Below are 19,829 nucleotides of genomic sequence, written 5' to 3' on the forward strand. Positions count from 1 at the left end.
CTGCTATTGGGCATAGGATTTCCTTTTGAGGTGATGAAAAAGTTCTGGAACTAGATAGAATGGTTTACCACATTGCGAAAATGCTACAGAATTTTGCACTTTAAAATGGTAACTTTATGTTACTTGTATTTTACTACAATGAAAAAAAAAAAAAGTCTGGCCCAGCAATCCTTCAGTTTAAACAAGGCCCAATACGATGCTTCACTTTAATGTAGCTGGTTAGATATGGTGAGAGAGGCGTGTAGGGGGAATGTGGGTTGGTTTCACCCTGCCAGCAGACATAATTTCAGGTCAGGCTTCTGGTTATATTGCCATAGTGGCTGGCAGCTTTTGTTTTCCAGTCACCCTGGACTGTGGATCAGAGGAGTTGGGGCCAGAGGAGAGAGCCTACTGGGGTCTTGTGCAGCGAGCAGTTAGGAAAGAGGATTTGAGATGGGGAGCGGCTGATTCTATGAGTAGAAACTAGAATTTTTGTGCATTGTTAATCTGAAATAATATACTGGCTGTGCTATTCAGGTTCTGCTGGGACTCTACTAGGTTTTGAGTTAACCTGAACCTCGGCCTGCAGGAAGACATTGTCATGAATGTACTAAAATTTCTGTGAAAATTAAGAGACTATTTTTTTACCCAGTCTACCTAGTTCTATTTAGACTTTCACCCATGTGCTAATGTGCATGGCTACGTCAAAATCTTGAAAAGGAATTCAGTAAGAGATTGATTTACACAAAAAACAATACATAGGTGTTCTCCTGTGGCACAGCGGGTTAAGGATCTGGCATAGTCCCTGCAGTGGCTTGGTCACTGCTGTGGCACAAGTTCATTCCCTGGCCTAGGAACTTCCACATGTCACAGGTGTGGCCAAAGAAAGAAAGAAAACACAAACAGTACATAGAAACTAAAACATTTAGACATGTAATATATAATTTCTTGGGAGGGCTTTAGGAGACTTTAAAATTGTTACTGAAACAAATTTGGATCTTCTCTGCCACATAGTAAAGCCTACTTAACTCAAAGCAAGGAGTCAAGGCAGCTAATGCCCCAAAAGCCCAAACTCCCTAATGGCTTTCAGGGAAAGGATTTTTGTTTTTCTGTTTGTTTGTTTTGATTTTTGTCTTTTTAGGGCCTCAACTGTGGCATGTGGAAGTTCCCAGGCTAGGGGTCCAGTCGGAGCTGCAGCTGCTGGCCTACGCCACAGCCACAGCAACACCAGATCCGAGCCACGTCTGTGACCTCCACCGCAGCTCACGGCAACGCCGGATCCTTAACCCACTGAACAAGGTCGGGGATCGAATCTGTGTCCTCATGAATGCTAGTCAGATTCGTTTCTGCTGAGCCATGACAGGAACTCCATAGGGAAAGGTTTTTAATGACAGGGTGAAGGAGAGGGTTGCAGGATGTGTGATCAGCTCATGGACATTTTTCCTTTAAAATTTTTTTAAATTAAATGTTATTGTAGTTGATTTGCAATGTTGTGTTAATTTCTGCTTTTCAGCAAAGTGACTCAGTTGTAGACTTACTCTATATGTATACTTAATCTTTTCCATTATGGTTTATCACAAGATAATGAATACAGTTTCCTGTGCTATGCATCCAATATATAATAGTTTGCCTTTGCTAATCCCAAACTCCCTCCCAATCCACTCCCACCCCAAACTCATGGACATTCTTCTGATTGGTTGGTAGCGAGGTCATTGGAAGTCAGCATCATCAACTTTCTGGTTCCAACTAATCTGGGGTCTATGAACTTGTGGGCAGCATACAAAGTTCTTCCTGGTAAGGGTTTCAGAATCTGCAAAACAGCTGAAAGAATTTGGCTTAGGATATTATCCACAGTCCTTAAGGAGGAACTGAAAGTCCTTGACTGTGTTTAATGACTAAAATATCATTATTTTGTCTTACTTGACTGTTTTCCTTTGTTTTCTGCATTTTCTCACTTATCTGATTTAATTTATTCTTTGAAACTTGGGGAAGGCCTAGGAGGCTAAAGTTTTTCTATAAACACAAGGCAGGTGGGGGATGGGGGCGGGGTTGGGGGAGGTGTCTGTCCCAGGAATGTGCCATGGCATCCTGCTCAACTACAAAGTGACAATACTGAAATTTTTTTTCAGTCACTTATATGTAAATAATAAAACCTAAACTTTTTCTGCCTAATACAAAATAATATGACTGATGCAAATGCCAGTGACTTCAGTCATGGTAGAGCTTTTCTTGCTAGACTGTTACAAGTATCTACAGGGCTGTTGCTAATATAAACTCAGACTTGTCCCACAAAGCCCTTGTATGATTGTCTATTTAGTGCTGTGATATTTCTCAGCAAAATCTAATATTTGAGCTGAAATTTCTACCACTTGACTAGAAAGACTAAAATAGTTCTACCCCCTGTTAAACTTTCTCCTGCTGTGTAATAACCCTTGCTCCCTACAGTTACTACTCAAAACTCTAGTCTCGGAATCAGTAAAACCTGTTATTTTCCTTAGTTTATTATGTTTCAGAGGAAGGCAGGACTGCTTTGGGGAGTTATTTCCATTATGTGTGAATGAAGATCACATGGTTTCTAAATTCTAGAGCAAGACCCTGAAAATGCACAGGGATTACCTCTTGGAGCTCCAGCATCAACCTACTCGCCATTGGATCGAGCTGTAACCCAGAGCTGTGCCATGGGCTATGATGTAGTGTTTAGGCTAGATGACATGGTTTGCTCAAGAACACAGTTTTACTTGATGGTGATATTTTTTCTGATTGTTTTTTAACCCAGCAGTTGTGACTCTTGGAGCAAAAGCAGCGGCCTTACCTGACCAGGGAATTCAGTGCACACTCTCGGCTGCCTGATTCAGGTTCCCAAACAACAAGCCATGCAGGCCCTGGCTACTTTCCTGCTGCTGTGCCAGGGCAGGGAAGGTAATTCATAGCCCCACCTACTGCCAAATGTAGAACCCAGTCCCAACCTCCTAGTGAGCCTGACCAGAAAATCCAGGCAATGTGAGGCCCATCCTACAGCCTCTCTCAGTAACCAAGTGAACAGTTCCTTCCAAGTGTTCTCAGGGCACACTCTCCATTCCTATCTCAGAAGAAAAAAAAAAGAGAATCAATAGGTAAAATTGTTATTGAGTAATTGTTTTATTCCTGCCTGAATTATGCAGATAGCTTTCTTAAATGGATCAGATTAATTATTCTTATTGGAAGTAACTTCGCTTTTGTAACAGTCTTAGTTAATCAAGGAGAGGATTAGGCTACCCAGTATCTTCTTGCATCATGAATGCTCATGTGATGATCTTTTAAAAAAGAGTTTGTAATTATAATTGATATATAACATTGTATAAGGTACACAATGAGTTGATTTGATACATTTATGCATTACAATATGATTATCACCACTAAAGCCTTAGCTAAAATTTCTGTCACTTCACATTATTATTTTTTTCTTCAATTTTTGGAGTATAATTGACATGCAGCACTATATAAGTTTAAGGCATGCAGAATGATGATTTGACTTACATCTTGAAATGATTACCACAATAAGTTCAGTAAACTTTCATCATCTCTTATAGATAGAAAATAGAAAAATAAGAAAACAAAACTTTACTTGTGTTGAGACCCTTTAGGGTTTACTCTCTTAACAACTGTCATATATACTGTGTAACAAACAGTGTTACATTTATCGTGTTGTACATTAAGTCCCTAGTACTTATTTATCTTATGGATGGAAGTTTGAGTTCTTTCATGATCTTTTGTTTGTTTCTGTTTTTGTTTTAGGGATGCACCCACGGTGTATGAAAGTTCCTGGGCCAGGGACCACATCAGAGCTGCAGCTACTGGCCTGTGCCACAGCCACGGCTGTGCTGAATCTGAGCCACAGCTCATGGCAGTGCCACATCCTTAACCCACTGAGTGAAGCCAGGGATTGAACCCACATCCTCATGTATACTAGTTGGGTTCTTAACCCACTGAGCCACAACAGGAACTCCTCCTTCATAATGTTTGACTCCCTTAATCCAATTTCCTCTTCCCTCACCCTCTATGTGACAAACCTTAAAAATGGTTTTAGGTCAGAGAGGTACCTTGATTTAGGGGGAGGACTTTCCATCCCAGCATAAAGCTAGCTGAGGAGGTGATTGCTAAGCAATAGTAGTTGAGTCCATGGGATTCCTGGATGGCACCAACCATCTCTTACTTAGGTGGATGGGCCCAGGATATGAGTTAGACTGCAGTGATGAGGGGAAATACATGAGTACACCAGATCCTAACTTTTGAGACTTAGAAAAAAGAAGCACGGTAGTTAAAACTTTTATGTCCCCTCACCCCGAAGCTTTGAGAAGAATCTAGATGTTTGTGTTCACAGAAAAATCTCACTGAACAGTTGGCTATCTAGAGGCCAGAAAGATTGATCATAGGCATTTTGAAAACAGCTCTGTTAAGTGGGAGAGACTTAACTGTGAAAACCTGGATTATAGTCTTATCTGGATCAGTCATACTATATCAACCCCAAGTCCTGCTTTGATCATGTATACATATTGTCATCTCCCAAAGTTTCTTAGAAGAAATATCTGGCAGATAGTTGGCTGGGTAAACTGCAGGAAGGAGAGGTATTTTTCTTTTATTTTTTTTTTAATGATTTTTCTTTTTTTCTGTTATAGCTGGTTTACAGCATTCATTCTGTCAATTTTCTACTGTACAACAAGGTGACCCAGTCACACACACATATATGCTTTCTTTTTTCTCACATGGTCATGCTCCATCATAAGTGATTAGATATAGTTCCCAGTGCTATACAGCAGAATCTCATTGCTCATCCATTCCAAATGCAATTGTTTACATCTATTAACCCCAGATTCGCAGTGCATCCCACTTCCTCCCTCTCCCCCTTGGCAACCACTAGTCTGTTCTCCAAGTCCATGATTTTCTTTTCTTTGGAAAGGTTCCTTTGTGCCATATATTAGATTCCAGATGTAAGTGATATCCAATGGTATTTGTCTTTCTCTTTCTGACTTAGTTCACTTGGTATGAGTGTCTCTAGTTCATCCATGTTGCTGCAAATGGCATTATTTTGTTCTTTTTATGGCTGAGTAGTATTCCATTATGTATATATACCACATCTCTCTCTCTCTCTTTTTTTTTTTTTGTCTTTCTAGAGCCACACCTAAGGCATATGGAGGTTCCCAGGCTAGAGGTCTAATTGGAGCTGTAGCCGCCAGCCTACGCCAGAGCCACAGCAATGCCAGATCCGAGCCACATCTGCGACCTCCACCACAGGTCATGGCAATGCTGGATCCTTAACCCACTGAGCAAGGCCAGGGATGGAACCCTCCACCTCATGGTTGCTAGTCGGATTTGTTAACCACTGAGCCACGATGGGAACTCCATTATACCACATCTTCTTAATCCATTCACCTGTCAATGGACTTTTAGGTTGTTTCCATGTCTTGGCTGTTGTGAATAGTGCTGCAGTGAACATAGGGGTGCATGTGTCTTTTTCAAGGAAAATTTTGTATGGATATATGCCCAAGAGTGGGATTGCTGGGTCATATGGTAGTTCTATGTATAGATCTCTAAGGTACCTCCTTACTGTTTTCCATAGTGGATGTACCAATTTACATTCCCATCAACAGTGTAGGAGGGTTCCCTTTTCTCTGCACCCCGTCCAGCATTTGTTATTTGTGGACTTATTAATGATGGCCATTCTGACTGGAGTGAGGTGGTACCTCATAGTAGTTTTGATTTGCATTTCTCTAATAATCAGTGATGATGAGCATTTTTTTCATGTGCTTGTTGGCCATCTGTATATCTTCTTTGGAGAAATGTCTATTTAGGTCTTCTGCCCATTTTTCATTTGGGTTGTTTATTCTTTTACTGTTGAGTTGTATGAGTTGTTTGTATGTTTTGGAGATTAAGCCCTTGTCAGTTGCATCATTTGAAATTATTTTCTCCCATTCCATAGGTTGTCTTTGTTTTGTTTTGTTTTTTTATGGTTTTCTTCGCTGTGCAAAACTTGTCAGTTTGATTAGGTCCCCTTGGTTGATTTTTGTTTTTATTTCTGTTGCCTTGGAAGACTGACCTGAGAAAACATGTGTGCAGTTGATGGTAGAGAATTTTTTCTGACATCTTCTCTTCTAGGAAAAAATTCTGACATCTATATTCTCTTGTAGGAGTTTGATGGTGTCTTGGCTTATGTTTAAGTCTTAAGTCATTTCGAGTTTATTTTTGTAGGTGGTGTGAGGGTATGTTCCAGTTTCATTCATTTACATGTGGCTGTCCAGTTTTCCCAGTACCGCTTGCTGAAAAGACTTTTTCCCATTTTATATTCTTGCCGCCTTTGTCAAAGATTAATTGACCATAGGTGTCTGGGTATATTTCTGGGTTCTCTGTTCTGTTCCATTAATCAGTATGTCTGTTTTGGTACCAGTAAGGGAGTGGTGTTTTTCATTTAAGCACAGTTTATACACATCCCAAGATATTGTATTGGAATAAAGGGACAGAAACAGAACTCTTATTACATTCTGGTTTTTTTTTTTAAATAAATCAAAAATAATTCCTGGAGTTCCTGTTGTGGCACAGTGTTTAACGAATCCGACTAGGAACCATGAGGTTGTGGGTTCCATCCCTGGCCTTGCTCAGTGGGTTAGGGATCCAGTGTTGCCGTGAGCTGTGGTGTAGGTTGCAGATGCGGCTCAGATCCCCGCGTTGCTGTGGCTGTGGCATAGGCTGGTGGCTACAGCTCCAATTCAACCCCTAGCAAAGGAACCTCCATGTGCTGCAGAAGCAGCCCAAGAAATGGCAAAAAGACAAAAAAAAAAAAAAAAAAAAAACCTAGTAACTTTGAGATAATATTGTATAATAGAACACTGGGTTAGAAGTTTTAAGACCTGACTTCTTGTCCCAGCTGTGCCACTAATGAGCTATATGACCTTGAGCAGGCCATTTAAAGGAACACTTAAACCTTAGATTTCTCTGTGTGAAATGAGAACAATAATAATATCTGACCTACTTACCTTACAATGAAAAAAATATATATATAAGCACTTTTTTTTTCTTTTTAGGGTCGCACCTGCAGCATATGGAAGTTCCCAGGCTAGGGGTCAAATCGGAGCTACAGCTGCCAGCCTACACCACAGCCATAGCAACGTGGGCTCTGAGCCAAGTCTGTTACCTACACCACAGCTCACGGCAACACCAGATCTCCAACCCACCTGAGGCCAGGGATCAAACCTGCATCCTCATGGATACTAGTCGGATTCATTTCCACTGTGCCACAGCAGGAACTCCTATATAAGTACTTTTGATGGCAATATAGATCTTTAGGAGAAGTGGGGCAGTTCCATTTGAGAGGGCCTCTATACTCAAGTGGGACTGACACTTGGGAAGGACATACAGGCTGCCACAACTCAATCACTGTCATTTCACATCTATGTTCAGCTGCCCCTTTGAGAATTTTTCAGCAATACCAATAAATTTTATAGGTAAAAAGTAGTATAGTTCAGGTAATAGACGATTCAGCAAGCTGGTGATTCAGATTATTTCAACCAGTCTGGACAGTTATTTATTTTTTTGATCCATGCCTGTGGCATGCAAAAGTTCCCAGGCCAGGGATCAAATGTGAGCCACAGCAGTGACAACATGGAATCTTTAACCACTAGGCCTCCAGGGAGCTCCCGGACAGCTTTTTTTTTTTTTTTTTTTTTAAACTTGTCTCACTATACATCAATAAAAGCCCTTCTAAATTCTAAAGGTGGGCAAAGTTAATTTTAACTGTTAGTTTAAAAGAAGTATATATGATGGAACTTTAATATTGAATATAATCAAATTGTGTATATTTTTATATAGCTCTTAGAGTAAATGGAGACCTCTTATACCACCAGGATGTGGTACATATAGACCCTCTTATTTTTGGTGAATAGGAAGTTTTGAAGTCATAGAATTGGATTTTAACACATGTTGGCCATATCTGATTTATTTAACACAATTATCTCTTGGTCAGGACCCTTCATCATACTGCTGGGAAATGGGAAACAATGGGAAAACAATTTAATTTCTAGTGATGAATTTATAATATTTTCCAGAAACTTAATGATATGAAGAATGCCTGCCTGAATATTTCTGGCTACTTCATGAAAATACAGAGGTTGATAATCTCTGCTTTGTGAAGAAGTACTTTTACAAGACTTTGAAAGGTGCCAACTAGATTATAGTGGACAGTGCCTGTCAACCTTAGTTCTATCAGTCTGCATTTGATAGAATTTTTTTTCCTCAGTTGTAATATTTCTAGGCTGAAGAGTTCTAATATTCTGTCTTATTTTTTTAAGTTTATTTTAATGAAGTTGCACTTCTTTCACCAAAGACCCTAATTTCTTTCATCTTTTTTTTTTTTTTTTTCATCTTTTTGCCATTTCTTGGGCCACTCCTGCACCATATAGAGGTTCCCAGGCTAGGGGTCTAATCGGAGCTGTAGCTGCCAGCCTACGCCAGAGCCACAGCAATGCGGGATCTGAGCTGCATCTGCAACCTACACCACAGCTCACGGCAACGCCAGATCGTGAATCCACTGAGCAAGGGCAAGGACCAAACCCGAAACCTCGTGGTTCCTAGTCGGATTCGTTAACCACTGCGCCAAGACGGGAACTCCTCTTTCATCATTTAATCATTCTTTTTCTATGGCTTTTCAGGTTCTGAGATGTGGCAAGCAGAACTGTATGCCAGCTGTGTGATCACTTGAGTTCATAGGAAGCTCTTTTCCATTTTGGTTTCCATACCCTTAGAAAGAAGAGGGCTGAGGGGGAAGGAGTGTAGAATTTGGAGTGAGAAATAATAGGTTCATGGCCTCACTCTGTCCTTTATTAGCTCTATAAGCCTAATAAGCAAGTCCTTAAAAAATGGCCTGAGCCTCAGTTGTCTATTAATCTATAAAATGTAGAGGTCAACATTTCTTTGTATCTCATTTATCCTTTTAAAACTAAATTGTCATAGAGGGGACCTTGAGTAGTGTTGCAGTGACCCTTTTTTTCTTTTTTTCATTTGTGAAAGAGGTCATTAGACTTTGAACTCCATAAGGACAGGATCCTTTGTGGTTCCTTTACCCCTCCTTTCAGAGTCAACCTCCTGCACAAAATTATCTTCACAGATTAGGGCTATCTCTATTGGTGCCAAAGCCACAGACCTTGCCTAACTTTGTGACTGAAAGAACGAGTAGGCATGCTTGTCAAGGAGAAGATAACAGAAATCTAAAAGGAAGACCACAGAATCAAGATTAAAAATTATCTTGACAGGCTGCGGCCCTGGCTTGGAAACAATAAGATGAAATTAAACTGAGATAAGAAAAGGTTGCTCATTTAACATTTAATAACAAGAGCTAACATTTACTGAGAATTTATGTATGTTAGGCATCCTGTTAAATACATGTGTTAGGTGATTCTTATGACAGTCAAATGAGGTCTATATTATAAAGATGGGGAGATGTAAAGTAACTTATCCAAGGTTGCTCAGCCATTAAGTGGTAGAACCAGGATTCCAACCTATGAGAGTTCCAAAGTGCACACATTTTTCTTTTAAAGCTACTTATTTTATTACTATTTTTTTGGCCACACCCCTGGTATAAGAAAAGCACGTGGATGAGAGATACTGTTGAACATGCCATGGTGTCCTTAGAAATAACTAACCCTTTCTAAAGTCCTACATCACATGTCAGACTCAATACAAAGAACCATTACCCCATAGCTTGATACAGTGCTCCTGGTTGTTGAGAGTCCATTATCTAGAAGAGCTCTGCCTCTGCTTACTGAAAGCTCTTTTTTGAGAGGCAACAGAGTGTATCCTATCATAACGAAGTGATTGTTATCACTGTTTGAACTTTTCAAGAACTGCTTGAGCTCATAGAAATGCAATACAGGACTGTGGCTTGAGGGTCAGATGTGAAAATTATAATTAGCTGAGGTCAACACTTAACATGGTTACTGTTTTCAGTGGAATATTTATATGTAATTAAAATTTTTTATTATAGTAGATTTATACTGTCCTGTTGATTTCTGCTATACACCAATGCGACCCAGTCATATATGATATATACATTTTTTTTTCTCGTATTATCTTTAGTCATGTTCCATCACAAGTGATTGGACATAGTTCCCTGTGCTATACTGCAGGACCACATTGCCTTAACATAACAGTTTGCATCTACTAACCCCAAACTTCCAGTCCATCCCCTTCCTCCTTGGCAACTACAATTCTGCTGTCCACGTCTGCGAGTGTGTTTCTGTTTTGCAGATAGGTTCGTCTGAGCCAGATTTTAGATTCTTAGTGGAATATTTCTGGTTGCCGATCATGCCTGTGCCCAGTGTGGCCAAACTTTTTGGCATTGTTTAGTTCTCCTCCAACCACTAGACTCTTCCAGAAAACGCTCACTCTCTTGAAATTGGACCCAAGCAGCTATTAAACTAAACTAGCTCCTTAATTTGATGTGTGTGTGTGTGTGTGTGTGTGTGGTAACCAAATGGTCCCAGATGAGGAGGGAAAAAAAATCTCTATTTTACTAAACAGTATCTCCCAATAATGTAGTAAGGTTGATAGCAAATCAACAATTTACAGCACCGTTAAAGTCAGGCAACAATTATCAACGGTGTTGAAAGCATCAAGGTGATGGGAAACTGTTCATATAGAGCCAAAGTGATACCATTCAGATTATTTCCTAGCTGGAAGGGAGAGCTGTAACTGTCCCATCATGGGATCACCTTCAGCTAGTGGTTGATCTTAGCATCACTAATGGTAGGACAACCAAATGTTACATGTTTTCTGATGTGCTACAGAAATGAGGTAAACAACACCACCTATGATGTATAGCCATAAAACTATACATCATAGGTGGCTCCATAAAACTTTCATTTCCAGTTGATAAGCAATATGGAAAAGCGGGGGAAAACTAATCAACACCATAAAAGAGTATCCAGAAAAATCTAAAAGGTGGCACAGCCCATAGCACATCTGACCTTTAATTTTTTCAATTACTTTTTGGCTGCACTTGTTACACAGAAACGGGGCCAGGGGTCAAACCTGTGCCATAGGAGCAACCCGAGCTGCTGCAATGGCAATGCCAGGTCCTTAACCCACTAATCTGCATAGGAACTCCAAACTGTTACTATTTTAGAAGAGGAAACTTTTTTTTTTTTTTTTTTTTGGTCTTTTTAGGGCCGTACCCACAGCATATGGAGGTTCCCAGGCTAGGTAGGGGTCTAATGAGAGTTGTAGTTGCTGGCCTGTGCCACAGCCACAGCAACAGCAACTCGGGATCTGGCCTTGTCGGTGACCTACACCACAGCTCATGGCAACACTAGATCCTTAATCCACTGAGCAAAGCCAGGTATCGAACCCACAACCTCATGGTTTCTAGTCAGATAAGTTTCAGCTGCACCACGATGGGAACTCCAGAAGAGAAAATTATTATGATGTAATGTGTGAATAGTTTAAACCAGATGTATAGGACATTTTAGGGATGACTGAGGAAATTGAATATGGATTAGTATTAGAAAGATAAAATTGGAGTTCCCGTCGTGGCGCAGTGGTTAACGAATCCGACTAGGAACCATGAGGTTGCGGGTTCGATCCCTGCCCTTGCTCAGTGGGTTAACGATCCGGCGTTGCCGTGAGCTGTGGTGTAGGTTGCAGACACGGCTCGGATCCAGCGTTGCTGTGGCTCTGGCGTAGGCCGGTGGCTACAGCTCCGATTCAACCCCTAGCCTGGGAACCTCCATATGCCGCGGGAGCGGCCCAAGAAATAGCAACAATAACAACAACAACAACAAAAAAGACAAAAAAAAAAAAAAAAGAAAGATAAAATTGTATTTATATGGAAAGTAGTAGTGAAATTAAAAAAACAAAACAACATTTAAGGGAGTTCCCATCGTGAAGCAGTGGGTGTGGCCCTAACAAGCAAAAAAAAAAAAAAAAAAAAAAAAAATTAAAATACCATGTACAATGTGATCTGATTTTGGTACAAAAATATAGAAATACATACAGTTGTCTCTTAAGTCTCCCAGAGGAATTGATTCTGTGAGACATTGTGGCTACCAAAACCTGAGGATGCTCAAGTCTCTTATATAAAATGACGTAGTATTTGCATATAACCTATGCACATCCTTCTGTACACTTTAAATTATCTCTAGGTTAATTGTAATATCTGATACAGTGTTAATACCATGTAAATAGTTGTAGAGACAGTGTAAATGCTATGTATACTGTTGCCAGCATAGCAAATTCAAGTTTTGCTTTTTGGCATTTTCTGAAAGCTTTTTTTCCTGAATATTTTTGATCTGTAGTTGGTTGAATCCATGAATGTGGAACCCACAGATACAGAAGACTGACTGTATATGCAGATCGTCTAAACTGGAACACTTGAGAGAATAAACAGGGGCACTATTGATAATTATGCCAGGACAATGGATATAAATTGGTTCTTCCAGGTGAGCCAAGCTGTTCTTAAATTCACTATGCTGTAGAATTGCCTGGGAGTGGGTGAGTGGTAGGCATGTAAAATGAAGTTTCTTAGGCCCCATTCCCAGAGATTCTTAGTCTAGGGGTGAGCCCAAGAATTGACCTTTTTCGCAAGTGTCCAGGTGATTCTGATTCTAGGACTGGTAAGGGAATGGAGTGTGGCCTAAAGCAGTGTTTCTGTTGACGTCAGCTCTAAGCAGGGATTGGCTCATCTTTATGCATATGTTTAACTGAATTCTGCTTATTTTTTTCTTCTTGAGTTAATATCTCAGCAATCCATCTGTTGCCCATTAAAAGAGACAGGAAAGCACAGTGATTAAATGAATGGCCTCTGCAGTTTAATAGAACTGGTTTGAGTACCACCTTTAGCACTTACTAGCTGTATGACAGTGGGTAAGTTTCTTGATATCTCTAAGTTTGTTTTCTTTTAGGTAAAATAAGAATAGTGATAAGTTGCTATAGAATTGGAGATAATACATTTAGAGCATATAGTGAGTCTCAATAAACAGTAGTTACAACTGTTACGATGATCACTGTTACAGTTACTGAACAGACAAGGATTGCACTGGGCTAACCCTGGGAGCGCTAGATATGTGTCATTATCTCTCAGATAGAGGGTATCTCCTGAGAAGTAGGAGAAATCTTCTTTGCTGACCCACATGGATGATTCATAAATGCTTGGTAAACAGCTCTTCACTGCACATGTGTTCCCTGACAGCCCTGGAGAAGTCTGGAAGAGTTTCCTCAGTTTTTGGCATGGAAGTCCTGCACAGCTGCCTCAGTATTGTGCTGTGAAATCTTGGGTCTGGTTATTGTGGAATAACAAGTTGAGCAGAGAAACTAGAGAGAGATTATCCAGTCTTTTTAACTTACCCTCTCCTTTCCAAGTGTTTTAATTTCTTATCCAACATAAGTCTTAAGAAGGCAAGATTTTCATGGCAACGTAATGATTGCGCCCCAATAAGGGGAGAGGATTTCCTGAAAGATTCCTGCTGTTTTCTTAGCAGATGGAATGTCTGTGCATCTGTGTGCTGCAGAGGCTGTGTGCTGTTATTGTCTTTTTGAGTTCATTCTTTCCTTTCTGAGACAGAAAACAAAACATCCATAGGAAACAATTGGTAGGTCTGTTCCTCTTTGTACTTGGGGGTGTGTGTACGTATTTTCTTGGCTTTGTTTTGTCTTTTGTACTTCCATTCAGTAGCATTATCACCTATATTTTTTGAAGTTAAGATGCATCTTTAAGAGTTAGTTTTGACACGTAGCGTGATAAAATATTTGAAACAGAAACTGTACTGAAAACTCTGGGGCTTCCAGTTTCTATAAGCACTTCTTCCTTGGAGGGGTCTGGGCAGCATTGTCCAAATATGTGTGAGGGATTAGAAAGAGTACCTTAGGTTTGTCCTACTTTCCTTCATATAAGGCCCGGGGAAAATTTTACTCTTTAGCTAAAGTAAATTAAACTTTTGCACCCCTTACTTGCCAGGGTCTGGTTCTTTCTAAGGCATTGGGAGGAGACCTAGTGATGTGTTCATATGTTTTTGTACAAATAGCAAAAATAAGATATTTGTATTATTTTCCATTAAATATGATCTCAAAATTTTTATAATCTTCAGGCTCTACAAATCCAGATTCACTCCTGACAAGCGTTTCCTCTCTGGCCACATCTGGTGTATTTCATCCCTATATAACCAGATAGTGAGCAGTCTCAATTTCAGACCAGGATACACAGGAATGCCAAGGATCAATTGAGAATGCAAGAAGAGAGGGGTATTCATTACTCAGTTAGCTACTGGAGGCAGAGAAACTGCAAGCTGAAGCAAGAACAGAGCTCCTGGGGAAAAACAAATTATAGACTTGGGGTCTGGTGCAAAGGTCTTTCTTCAGAGGAATGGGTGCTAAGTGGCACTAATCAGTCACTTGTTTAAAAGTTGTTGAGAAAAAGAAATGAACTATCTTTAAATCCTCCTCATATAAAAATACCATTGCTGGAGTTCCCATCGTGACGCAGCAGAAACGAATCCGACCAGGAACCATGAGGTCGTGGGTTCAATCCCTGGCCTCTCTCAGTGGGTCAAGGATCTGGCGTTGCTGTGAGCTGTGGTGTAGGTCACAGCTCGGATCTGGTGTTGCTGTGGCTGTGGCGTAGGCTGGCAGCAACAGCTCCAATTAGAACCCAAGGCTAGGAACCTCCATATGCCATGGGTGTGGCCCTAAAAAAAAAAAAAAGACAAAATACCATTGCCTGTGTGCTGTGCCTCAACCACCCCAAGTCCTGGAGGGGTTGTCTTCTGCAGTAGAGAGAGCCCTGCAGAGGTCCCAGCCTCAGCTGCTTTGCTAAGTATGTGACTTTGGCCAAATTATTAACTCCTTCAAGCCTCACTTTATTCATCTTCAAAATGAAGGTGTTGGATTAAGCAGCCTCACTCTGAAACTTTAATAATTTTATGGTGTGCAGGTAGAATTTAAAAGATTTCTATAGTGATACAAGGATATTTCCATAGGGAAGTATGATGCACGTGTTGGGAGGGAGATTGGCATATGGAGAAATATTGGGCCATATGGGATTAGGAAATTAAAAATTATCTCCTCCTGCTCAGTCACTGTGCCAAATATGAACCTCTCTTTCTAAGAACTACCTTTCTTTTAGAAAATAAGAAGACATTATGAGCATTTTCAAAATTAAAAAAATATATATGCATATCATGTCAAATGTGAGATGGGTATAGGTAGTGATGTGTTAGGTTCTAGGAGGGGAATTTGTCTTTAAGTTGTGTTCTGTGTTATTTGGGAGATCACAGCCAAAACAGGACTATCCCAGATGAAACAATTAGCAAACAAAGCTGTTAAGATATAACCATGAGCCATAATTGACAACATGCTGATTTAGTAAATCATGGCACATCCATTCTATGGAATATTATGTAGTCAACAAATAGAACAAATCACATTTGTATGTTTTGACTTGGAAAGGTGTAGTAGACATATTGTTAAGTGAAAATAAGCAAATGTTGAACAATATGAAGGGAATGATCATGGTTTTATAAAAACCAAAACAGAGACTCTAAATAGGTAATTCTGTGTTTAAGTATTTAAAAACTAGTGATGCACACCAATATGCTTCCACCAGTTATGTTAAGAAGATGGGGTTGGACAGAGGAGGAAGAGAATTATTTTTATTTTTTTTAATCTTTTTGTAATTCAGTTTGTTTAAATTGTTATAATAAGTGCGCATTATTTTAAGTGCCTTTGTAAAACAAACCAAAAAGGCATAAACTTTGTCTCCTCAGGCCTTACCAGTGGGTGGACATACGTGGGTTCCTATGGTTCCATCTTTCATTCTCCAGTAACCCCAGCTCTGCACAAAAACCCCATTATTTTGGGAGTTCCCGTCCTGGTGCAGCCGAAAGGAATCTGACTAGGAACCATGGGGTTGCGGGTTTGATCCCTGGCCTTGCTCAGTGGGTTAAGAATCCTGCGTTGCTGTGAGCTATGGTGTAGATCGCAGACAGTGGCTTGGATCCTGTGTTGCTGTGGCTGTGGCATAGGCTGGCAGCTCTAGCTCTGATTCAACTCCTAGCCCTCCAAATGCCCTAGAAAGCAAAAAATAAAAAAATAAAAAGTAAAAATAAACAAACAAACGTGATTTTGGAGCCAGCCCTGTCCTGTTCAGGGTGAGGCCGTAGCACAGCATCGTGGCGGAAGCCTGCGCCAAGGGGCACTGTCTGTGTTCACTGCTCTGCCAGAGCTCCAAAGTGGATTCCTGAAGTGCCACAGCACATTTGTTTGGGCAGGAAGAATGCTTTTCCTCCCTCTCCCCCATCATGCTTTGCAGGGTGGTTACCAGTGCTGGCTGGCTTGGGCTCCTGGAGCAATGAACCCTCCCAGGCTGGGCACACTCATCGGAAATGCCTGAGCCCTCTGCATGGGTTCCACCTCTGTGGGCACACAGAGTGTCCACACACATTGAGTGCTGAGTTGTGGGTCAGAGGCAGAATTCAGTGAAGGGAAAGACTCGGTCCAAAGGAGGCTGGGCAGAGGGCTGGAGATAGAGGAATCAAATTGTGAACCATAATGCTGGCAGCATCTAGAGAGAGGGAGAGAGTGAGAAGAGGAAGAGCACCTGGCCCAGCGCTGTGGGCCACTCTGGGGCACACTCTGCTTAAACACAGTCTCACTGAACATCCATATCAGACAAGACCTCTCTCTGACTCTGATGGATCTAGACAAAAACAAGGCCCCTCTGGAATCATGTCTGACCATAATCAAAAACAAGAAATTGGACCACAAAAATGGCCACCAAACATTGTGCTATCCTGGGTAACAATGAATAACTCAGCTTCTTTTCCATTTACAGCTGTGGACTTGCTTTGTTCCTCCTGCCTCCTGGATAAACAGTAAGCTGCCAATCCTAGAATCACCCCTGCTTCCTGACAACATCCAAACCAGAGCATAGCCCCACTTCCTTGAACCATCTGCAGAATCACCAAACACAGGCCTAAGCTCCTTTTCACACTGGCTTATGGAGGGTATGCAGTCTCTCTCATTGCACCTCGTCTGTGAACCCACAGCTGACTCTAGGTGTGTTCTGGTGATTTTGATTCAAAGGCACTATCAAGAGGCTGGCTCTGAGGTAGACCATGTGGTGGCGATCCATGTGGAAGCCTAGGAGTTTTTACCCTGCCATTCACTTTCTCTGTTGTAGAGAAAGCCATTTACATATTTGGATCTTCAGTACTTAAAGGCTGACAAGAATTTCTTCATTGCCTGAAAGAACATGGCATGTGAGGGCCTTTCAGAGATTGATCTGACTGGGGCAGAGTATTTCTTTCTAAAGCACTGGAGGGTGAGGGCACCCATGAGGAAATGTTTGAGTTCCAGGCAATCGATGTTGAGGAGAGAATGTGGGTCGGTCCTAGCTCTACTTCTTACCCAGTGTGTGATGTGGAGCAGGTTTCTTAACCTCCTTGAGCTGCAGAGTCTGCATCTGAGGAATGATGCAGACTCTGCAGCTATAGTTAATAGTACCCCAGTGAGCCTTACCTCACAGGCTTGAATGCTTGAAAAGAGCATGTAAATCATCCAGCACTCCTAGTACACAGGGGCTGTGGGGAATCAGCAGATGTGCCATCTCTTCCTTCCCAGCCGACAGTGGACAGCCACTGTAGATTCCTGAAAGGAAAGTGGCCCAAGGGCAATAGGTGTTTTAGGGAAATAGACCAAAACGGAGAGGGCATAGGCCAGTCTAGTTGATAATGGGACACTCTAGCTTGCATGGCCCCTGCCAACCACTGCAAAGATAGCATCACATTCTCAAAAGAAGTGCAGTTGTCCCAGCTAGACAAGGGGGACAAATGAATGATGAGGGCATGCCATGCAGGGTGTGCCAAGCAGCAAGCCTCAGTGGGACAGGGTGGAAGAAATATTAGGGACACTTTCAGAAAGGCAGCCAAACTCTGGGCTGCTGGGGACAGCAAGAGAAACAGATCCCTTTGGAGTGCAGCAGTCATTGGAAGAATGCCCACATCTAACCTTCAGGTCCATGGGCCATAACACCTTCCACTTTTGCATTGTTGCCAGGGCTTTGCTGTCACACACAAAAGGGCTACTTCTAACAGGAAGGGTGACACTGAGCTCTAAAGGTCAGTTCCAGCCTTCTTCCTCATTTAACTGTAGGGCGGTAACCAAAGCAGGCCATTCTACTTTAGCCCAAGAGCAATTGACTCCAAGGAGGAGAAAATAGATGACTGATGTAAAGAGTTACATTTTGCAACCACTCTCTTCACCAGTTCAACTTCTGGTAGTTTTTGAATTTTGTAGTTAACAGTACCCCAGTGAGCCTTTAAGCTAGCACATCCTTCCCTTAGCAAGGAGTTTTCGGATTTAGAGCGTTTATATTTAAAAACAATCAAAACATCAGAATGATTTGTGAATGACCTAAAAAAAATCCAATATGTATATTAGCTGCAGATGGTGTACAAGAGAACAAAGTTAAGTCAATAGAAAGTTGCCCTGTGATTTGAATCATCACATCGACATTTATTGGGCACCTACTTTCTACAAGACTGGGCACTGAGGAATTAAAAGATGAACAAGTCAGTATCTGCCTTCATAGAATTTGTCATCTAGTGGAGAGGCTGAAAGTATACCAACAAGTCTAATGCAAGGGCATAAGAATGCACCCAAATCACCATGGTAACAAGAAGATGATTACATTTACTAGAAAAATCAAGGTTTTAAAAGAAGAAGAGGGTCTTGAGGACTTCTTTTTTTTTTTTTTTTTTTTTTTTTTTTTTTTGTCTTTTTGCTATTTCTTGGGCCGCTCTCGCGGCATATGGAGGTTCCCAGGCTAGGGGTCAAATCGGAGCTGTGGCCACCGGCCTACACCAGAGCCACAGCAACGCGGGATCCAAGACAAGTCTGCGACCTACACCACAGCTCATGGCGACGCCGGATCGTTAACCCACTGAGCAAGCGCAGGGACCGAACCCGCAACCTCATGGTTCCTAGTCGGATTCGTTAACCACTGCGCCACGACGGGAACTCCTTGAGGACTTCTTGATCTGGGCTTTGGTTCATTGACTATCAGCCATGGTCACCTCCTTGCCCTGCTTTGGGGGACATGATCCTAAACCATCTCCTCTCTGGACCTTCATTCTGCCTTGCTTGACTCAGGAGAGAGTCAACCACTGCTCAGCTCTCTTGATCCCTAATGGAGTCTCATCCCCAAAGTGCAGATGCCATAGGGATTAGAGACTAATCATTATGAGACTCTCAGGATCCTAACCCAGACACTGGAGAATAACGATCAGAAAAAGGGGCCATTATTATCACAAGTGTAATGGTGCTAGGTCACTCGGTTCGTTGAAAGAGATTGGAGGAACTGGGAATTAAGTCCCTAGGCCTAGATAATGTCCCTGCTTGATTTAACATGGTCACATTTTTTCCTGTTTTGAGAATGAGAGGAAGACAGATGCCAGCTTTATAAATGTAAGAGAACAGCACTGAGGTTGTATAGCACTGTTGATTCAGTGAGGGAATCCACTTAGCCTATTTATACTATAAATTGGAGTAAAGTGTGTGTGTGTGTGTGTGTGTGTGCATCTGGACTCCCTTGCATTTTAGTTTCAGTGTCCTTTGCAAAGTAGGTATAATACCAACTTCATAGGGCTGTAAGGATTAAATCTTTTTGGTGCAAGATCTGAGACGGCATATGCTGGCTACTGTTATTATACAGAAATTAAGATAACCGTCTCCAAAGATGCTCAAAAATACAAGTGTAGCCTGATCCTGTCTCCCATCACGTCAGCATTGTCAGTCAGGCAGTATGTCTTGCTAACAGCCAGCAGTGGTGCTGAATT

The 19,829-nt window shown here is 41.4% G+C and overlaps 1 long non-coding RNA gene across 1 annotated transcript; it reads left to right on the plus strand.

The window, feature by feature from the left end:
* On the plus strand, positions 1,228-18,768 carry LOC102158799. Its single transcript, XR_302530.3, has 3 exons — positions 1,228-2,898; positions 12,297-12,440; positions 16,826-18,768. It is a non-coding gene; the product is annotated as an uncharacterized LOC102158799 (long non-coding RNA).

Source organism: Sus scrofa, chromosome 3 (assembly GCF_000003025.6).
Source record: "Sus scrofa isolate TJ Tabasco breed Duroc chromosome 3, Sscrofa11.1, whole genome shotgun sequence".
Classification (NCBI taxonomy): domain Eukaryota; kingdom Metazoa; phylum Chordata; class Mammalia; order Artiodactyla; family Suidae; genus Sus; species Sus scrofa.